A 7,844-nucleotide genomic window follows, 5' to 3' on the forward strand; every position below is an offset into this window, starting at 1 on the left:
GGCTGAGCAGTAGAAACGCTGTGGGGTCCTTTCTGGAAAATCTCCCTTGAGCAGGCAGGAAAGTGGCTGCAGAAACCAAATGCTTGGAAGTAGGAGGTTTATGGAAGGGTAGGCTGAGCAAGTTTCTTGCTTAGATGAAAATGCAAAATCCACTGAAATGAGCCTGTGGCTTTCTACTGTGTAACTTTAGTCACCTGTCCTGTGGGCAAAGAACTCAGCCAGCTGCAGGGAGGAGGAGCTGAGCAGATACTGATCCACAAGACCTCTAGTTTGTGCAACATTGCCCTCTGGAGGTAAGATGCAGAACCAAAGTTCCCTAGAACTAATTTTAGGGCTTTTTTTACTGAGATACATTACAATTTTCACATAATATGTTTCTTCCTTTCCAAATCTGGAATGGTGTATTAGTCCTAGAGTCCTCTACAAATGAGATGTTATATAAAAGTAGATGAAAAAGTTATTCCTGACAAGTTTAAGAAGATTGAAATCATATTAAGCATCTTCTCAGATCACAGTGGAATGAAATTAGAAATCAACTACATTAAAAACATGCAAAAACATTCAAACACATGGAAGCTAAATAGCATGTTATAAAACAACTAGAGGCCCAGTGCACGAAATTCGCACATGGGGGAAGGTGGATGTCCTTCAGCCCGGCCTGCGCCCTCTCACAATCCGAGACCCCCTCCAGTAGGGTCCCTAGGCCTGACTGGCAATCAGGGCCTATTGGGGCTTTCTTTCCCCCAGCTGCCAGCAGCAAGCCCCACTTGGCTGGCCTGGGCCTCCCTCTGTGGGGCAATTGCTGCCCGGCCCCACACATCTGCCACAGTATTGCTGGCTGGTGGCCTGTGCGTCCCTCTTTGAGGTGATTGATAGCAGAGCCCCCTCATCGATCGCCCTGCAGAGGGTGGCCTGGCCTCCCTCTGCAGGGTGATTGTGGGACGATGGCAGGGCTCCCGACCAATCGCATCGCACCTGCCTTGGCTGGCCTGGCACCAGTGCGTATATTGTGTGGTCATCTGGAAGGTTGTCCAGATGGTCGTTCTGCTGTTTGGTCGTTTGGTTGATTTGTATATTATACTTTTATTATTATAGATGAATGGTTTTCCAAGGAAATCAAGAAAGAAAGAAAAAACTTCCTGGAAACAAATGAAAATTAACACACAAAAACTCTGAGACACAGCAAAAGCAGTCCTGAGAAGGAAGTTTATAGTACTACAGGCATACCTCAAAAAAACAAGAAAAATAAGCAATAAATTATTTTTAAATATATTTTTATTGATTTCAGAGAAGAAGGGAGGGGGGAAGAGAGACAGAAACATCAATGATGAGAGAGAATCATTGATTGGCTACTTCCTACATGCCCACTAGTGGGGATCAAGCCTGCAACCCAGACATGTGCCCTTGACAGAAAACAAACCTGGAACCCTTCAGTCCGCAGGCCGGTGCTCTATCCACTGAGCCAAACCAATAAACTATTTAACCCTACAATTTAATGAACTACAAAGAGAACAAAAAGAAAAGCCCAGTGTAAGTAGAAAGAAAGAAATAATAAAGTTTAGAGGAGAAATAAATAACAGAGAAACTAAAAAAACAAAAAGTCAATGAAACCAAGAGTTGGTTCTTTGAAAGGATAAGCAAAATTGATAAACCATTAGCCAGACTCAAAAAACAAAAAGAGAGGACTCAAATAAATAAAATCAGAAATGAAAATGGAGAAGTAACCACAGACACCACAGAAATACAAAGGATTGTAAGAAAATACTATGAATAACTACATGCCAACAATCTGGACAATGTGGATAAAACAGACAAATTCCTAGAAAAATCCAATCTCCCAAAACTGAATCAGGAAAAACCAAAAAACCTGAATAGGTCAATAACAACAAATGCAATAGAAGCAGTAATCACAAAACTCCCCCCAAACAAAGGCCCAGGTCTGGATAGCTTCATAGGGGAGTTTTCCAAACATTCAAAGAATAACTACACCTATACTCCTCAAACTATTTAAGGAAATCCAAGAGGAAGGACCACTTCCAAACTCTTTTTATGAGGCCAGCATTATCCTAATTCCAAAACCAGATAAAGACACTAAAAAGAAAGAGAATTACAGTCCAATATTCCTGATGAACATAGATGCTAAAATCCTCAAGAAAATATTAGCAAATGGCATCCAGAAATATATTAAAAAGATCATACACCATGATCAAGTGGGATTTATTTCACGGATGCAAGGCTAGTACAACATTCGTAAATCAATAAACGTGATACATCACATAAACAAATTGAAAGATAAAAATCACATGATCATATCCTAGTACAATATTCACAAATCAATAAATGTGACACATCACATAAACAAATTGAAAGACCAAAATCACATGAACATATCAATAGATGCAGAAAAAGCATTTGAAAAAATTCAACACCCATTTTTTATAAAAACTCTCAGCAAAGTGGGAATAGAGGGCGCAAATATCAATATGATAAAGACCATATTTTCAAACCTACAGCCAAAATCATACTCAATAAGCAAAAACTAAATGCATTTCCCCTAAGAACAGGAACAAGACAGCTATCACCACTTTTATTCAACATACTACTAGAAGTCCTAGCCACAGCAATCAGAAAAGAAGAAATAAAAGGCATCCAAATTGGAAAGGAGGAAGTAAAACCCTCATTATTCGCAGATGACATGGTATTGTATGTAGAAAACCCTCAAGACTCCACCAAAAAACTACTAGATTTGATAATGAATTTGGCAATGTAGCAGGATACAAAATCAACACCCAAAAATCAATGCCTTTTTTATACATCAATAATGAATTATCAGAAAGAGAAACTAAAAAAAAATCCTATTTACCATTGCAACAAAAAAAAACATTAAAATACTTAGGAATAAACTTAACCAAGAGAAGCAAAAGACCTGTATTCTGAAAACTACAGGACATTGAAAAAAAGAAATAAAAAAAGATATAAACAAGTGGAAGAATATACCATGTTCATGGATTGGTAGAATCAACATCATTAAACTGTCCATGTTACCCAAGGCAATCTACAGATTCAAAGCAATCCCTATTGAAATACCAATAGCATATTTCACAGAGCTAGAACAAATGCTCCAAAAATTTATATGGAATCAAAAAAAAACCCGAATAGCTGCAGCAATTATGACAAAGAAAAACAAAGTTGGAGGAATCACAATACCAGATATCAAGTTATAATACAAAGCCACCATAATCAAAACAGCCTGATACTGGCACAAAAACAAGCATAAAGATCAATGGAACAAAACAGAGAACTCAGAAATTGACCCAAGTCATTATGCTCAATTAATATTTGACAAAGGAGGCAAGGGCATACAATGCAGTCAAGACAGTCTCTTCAATAAATGGTGTTGGGAAAATTGGACAGATACATGCAAAAAAATGAAACTAGACCACCCACTTACACCATGCACAAGAATAAACTCAAAATGAATAAAAGACTTAAATGTAAGTTGTGAAACCATAAAAATCCTAGAAGAACAGTAGGCAGCAAAATCTCAGACATCTCTCATAGCAATATGTTTACAGATACATCTCCTAAGGCAAAGGACACTAAGGAGAAAATAAACAAATGGGACTACATCAAAATAAGAAGCTTCTGCACAGCAAAATAAACCATCAACAAAATGAAAAGAGAGCCCAATGTATGGGAGAACATATTTGGCAATAATGCATCTGATAAAGATTTAATATCCAAAATATATAAGTAACTCATACAATTTAACAAAATGAAGACAAACAATCCAATTAAAAAATGGGCAAAGGACCTAAGTAGACACTTCTCTAAAGAGGACATATACATGGCCAAGAGATATGTGGAAAAAATCCTCAAAGTCACTAATCATTCGAGAGATGCAAATCAAAATGGCAATAGGCACACCTGTCAGAATGGCTACCATCAACAAATCAACAACTGACAAGTGCTGGCAAGGATGTGGAGAAAAGGGAACCTTAGTACACTGCTGCTGGGAATGTAGACTGGTGCAACTATTATAAAAAACAATATGGAATTTCCTCAAAAAATTAAATATGGAACTGCCATTTGACCCAGTAATCCCACTTCTAGGAATATATCCTAAGAAACCCGAAGCATCAATCAGAAAGAATGTATCTACCCCTATGTTCATAGCAGCACAATTTACAATAGCTAAGATCTAGAAACAGCCCTAGTGCCCATCAATAGATGAGTGGATAAAAAAGCTGTGGTACATTTATACCATGGAATACTATGCAGCAGTAAAAAAGAAGAATCTCTTATCCTTTCAGACAGCATGGAGGGACCTGGAGAGTATCATGCTAAGTGAAATAAGTCAGACAGAGAAAGACCAGTATCACATGATAGCACTCATATGTGTAATCTAAATAACAAAATAAACTGCTGAATGGAGTGATGCATCTCCATACTTCCTCTACCAAGTACACTGGCTGCATCCAAATCCAGATTCTCTATCTTATATTATCTTCTGCCACATGAAAGGGATTCAGAGACATAGAAGCATGGAACAGAGTGTGGAATCTCAAAGGGAAGGTGGTAGAGGGTAGGTGGCTAAGAGGTAATAAGCCAAAAACCTTGTATGCATATTTGCATAACCCATAGACACAGATAATAGGGTGCTGAAAGCCTGGGGTGGGGTGGAGTGGCCGGCTGGAGGGGACATGTAGGGGGAAAAAGGAGGACATATGTAATACTTTCAAGAATAAAGAATTATTTATAAAAATTAAAAATAAATAAGATAAAAAAATAAATATATAGAAACAGCCCTAGTGCCCACCAATAGATTCCACAGCCCTAGTGCCCATTCTAGTCAAATATATAACTGTTAAGCACAAGTATACCCACAACCAAAAAACCTGATAAATTGCCACAGGGTAAAGTAACTGTGAACTGGGGTAAAAAAATTCACTTTTCACTGTACATCATTTGGAACTGCTTGATTTTTTTCACTATGTGAATATTGTTTTTTCAAAATATAGAGGGGACAATTAGAAAAAAATTAAAAAATAAAATGCATAAAACTATTTAAAGAAAAAAATTTAAAATTCTATGGTGGGGTTTTCAATATATGTAGATGTAATAATATATGAACAACTATAACAAACATCAATACTGGTGGATGAAGAGATATACTAGTATTGTGCAAGATTTCAACATTTTATGTGAAATAGTACAATATTAACTCTCAGTAGACTCTGAGTAGTAGGCATGTATGTTGTAATCTCTAGGACAACCACTTAGCAAAGTGCAAAGGCCCAATAGATAATATTGAATATTAAAAAGTATTCCACAAAGTCAGGAAAAAAAGTAAAGAGAGAACAAAAAAAAAGTATATGTCAAATAAGAAACAATAATATTATAGTGCACCCACATTCATGCAAAGTAATCTATAGTAACAGGTAGAAGGTGATTTTCTGAGGTCTGAAGTGAAGAGAGGGGTGGATCATAACAAAAAGAACCCTTTGGGGTGAAAGAAATGTTCATTACCTTGATTGTGGCATATACATATGTTAAAACTGATCAAATTGTACACTTTAAATATATGTGGGTAATTACACTTCAATAATCCTAATATATAAAAACACTAGGTCGGTCATGACTGGAGGCTCGACCAACCCGAAGTCAGTCCTGCAGTCAGCGCTGGACTGCAGGTGCGGTGACCCAGCACTGACTGCTGAGGGCAAGATCAGGCCGGCAGGGGAGGGCAGTTAGGGGCGATCAGGCAGGCAGAGGCAGTTAGGGGTGATCACACCAGCAGGGGAGAGAAGTTAGGGGCGAGATCAGACCGGCAGGGGAGGGCAGTTGGGGGGCAAGATCAGGCCGGCAGGGGAGGGCAGTTAGGGGCGATCAGGCAGGCAGAGGCAGTTAAGGGTGATCACACCAGCAGGGGAGAGAAGTTAGGGGCGAGATCAGACCGGCAGGGGAGGGCAGTTGGGGGGCAAGATCAGGCCGGCAGGGGAGGGCAGTTAGGGGCGACCAGGCTATCAGGGGAGGGCAGTTTGGGGCAACCAGGCCAGCAGGGGAGGGCAGTTGGGGGCGACCAGGCCAGCAGGGTAGGGTAGTTGGGGGTGATCAGGCCAGCAGGGGAGCAGTTAGGTGTTGATCAGGCTGGCAGGGGAGTGGTTAGGGGTGATCAGGCTGGCAGGCAGAAGCAGTTAGGGGCAATCAGGCAGGCAGACAGGCAGGCGAGCGGTTGGGAGCCAGTAGTCACAGATTGTGAGAGGGATGTCCGAATGCTGGTTTAGGCCCTGTGGGATCGGGCCTAAACCGGCAGTTGGACATCCCCTGAGGGGTCCCAGATTGGAGAGGGTACAAGCTGGGCTGAGGGACACCCTATCCCCCCCAGTGCACGAATTTCGTGCACTGTGCCTCTAGTAATTAATAAAAGTCATAAACCATACATGAGACATTGATCATCAAATCTTTATGCTCAACAAATTATATCCCTTCCACAGTTCTCAATCAGAGATGAATTAAAAAATAACTTTCTTTTCTTTATTCTTCCTATTCCAATGTCCCAAATGCTAAAACAAATGAATCCAGAAAACACTGAGGAGGCTCTCAGATGCATCTCCGTACTTCCTCTACCAAGTACACTGGCTGCATCTAAGTCCAGCTTCTCTATCTTATAGTATTTTCTGCCACGTGAAAGGGAGACTCATTTACTCTCCTTCTCATCAGACACCAGACTTGGCTCTACTGGATACATTTATATCTACTCAAAGAGTCATGCTGTGTGTGTGAAGAGAAAAACCAACAAAACCTTCTTAGAGTCAGAACTACATTTGCTCAAAACTTCTGATTAAGATGGAATTAATTGACATCTTCAGAACATTTCACTCCAAAGCTACAAAATATACATTCTTCTCAAGTGCACATGGGATATTTTCAAAGATAGACTACATATTAGGACACACACTAAGTCCCTACAAATTCAAGAAGATTGAAATCATATCAAGCGTCTTCCCAGATCACAGTGGCATAAAATTATAAACCAACTAAAATTTAAAAAAATCAAAAACATGGAGGCTAACTAGCATGCTATTAAACAATTAATGGGTTACCAAAGAGATCAAAGAAGAAATAAAAAACATTCTGGAAACAAACAAAGTGAAAACATAGCACTACTAAATCTATGGGACACAATGAAAGCAGTCCTGAGAGGGAAGTTTATAGCACTACAGGCCTGCCTACCTCAAAAAATAACAAAAACTGATAATAAGTTATCTAACCCTGCTGCTGCTTAAAGAACTAGAAAGAGAACCCAGAGTAAGTAGAAGGAAGGAAATAATAAAGATCAGAGTCAAAATAAATAACAGAGAGACAAAAAAAAGATACAAAAGATCACTAGAACCAAGAGCTGGTTCTTTGAAAGGATTAACAAGATTGATGAACCTCTAGCCAGGCTCACCAAGAAACAAAGAAAGAGGACCCAAATAAACAAAATCAGAAATGAAAGAGGTGAAGTAACAACAGACCCCACAGAAATACAAAGAATTGTTTAAAAAAATACTACAAACAACTCTATTCCAACAAACAGGACAACCTAGATGAAATGGGCACATTCCTAGAAAAATCAGGAAGAATCAGAAAATCTGAATAGGCCAGTAACTACCGGTGAAATTGAAGCAGTCATCAAAAAACTTCCAGCAAACAAAAGCCCAGGTCTGGACAGCTTCACAGGGTAGTTTTACCAAATATTCAAAGAAGAACTAACACTGATCCTCCTCAGACTATTCAAAAAATTCAAGAGGAAGGAATACTTCCAAGCTCTTTCTATGAAGCCAGCATTACCCTAATCC

The sequence above is a fragment of the Myotis brandtii genome, unplaced genomic scaffold, assembly GCF_000412655.1.
Source record: "Myotis brandtii unplaced genomic scaffold, ASM41265v1 scaffold1203, whole genome shotgun sequence".
Taxonomy (NCBI): Eukaryota; Metazoa; Chordata; class Mammalia; order Chiroptera; family Vespertilionidae; genus Myotis; species Myotis brandtii.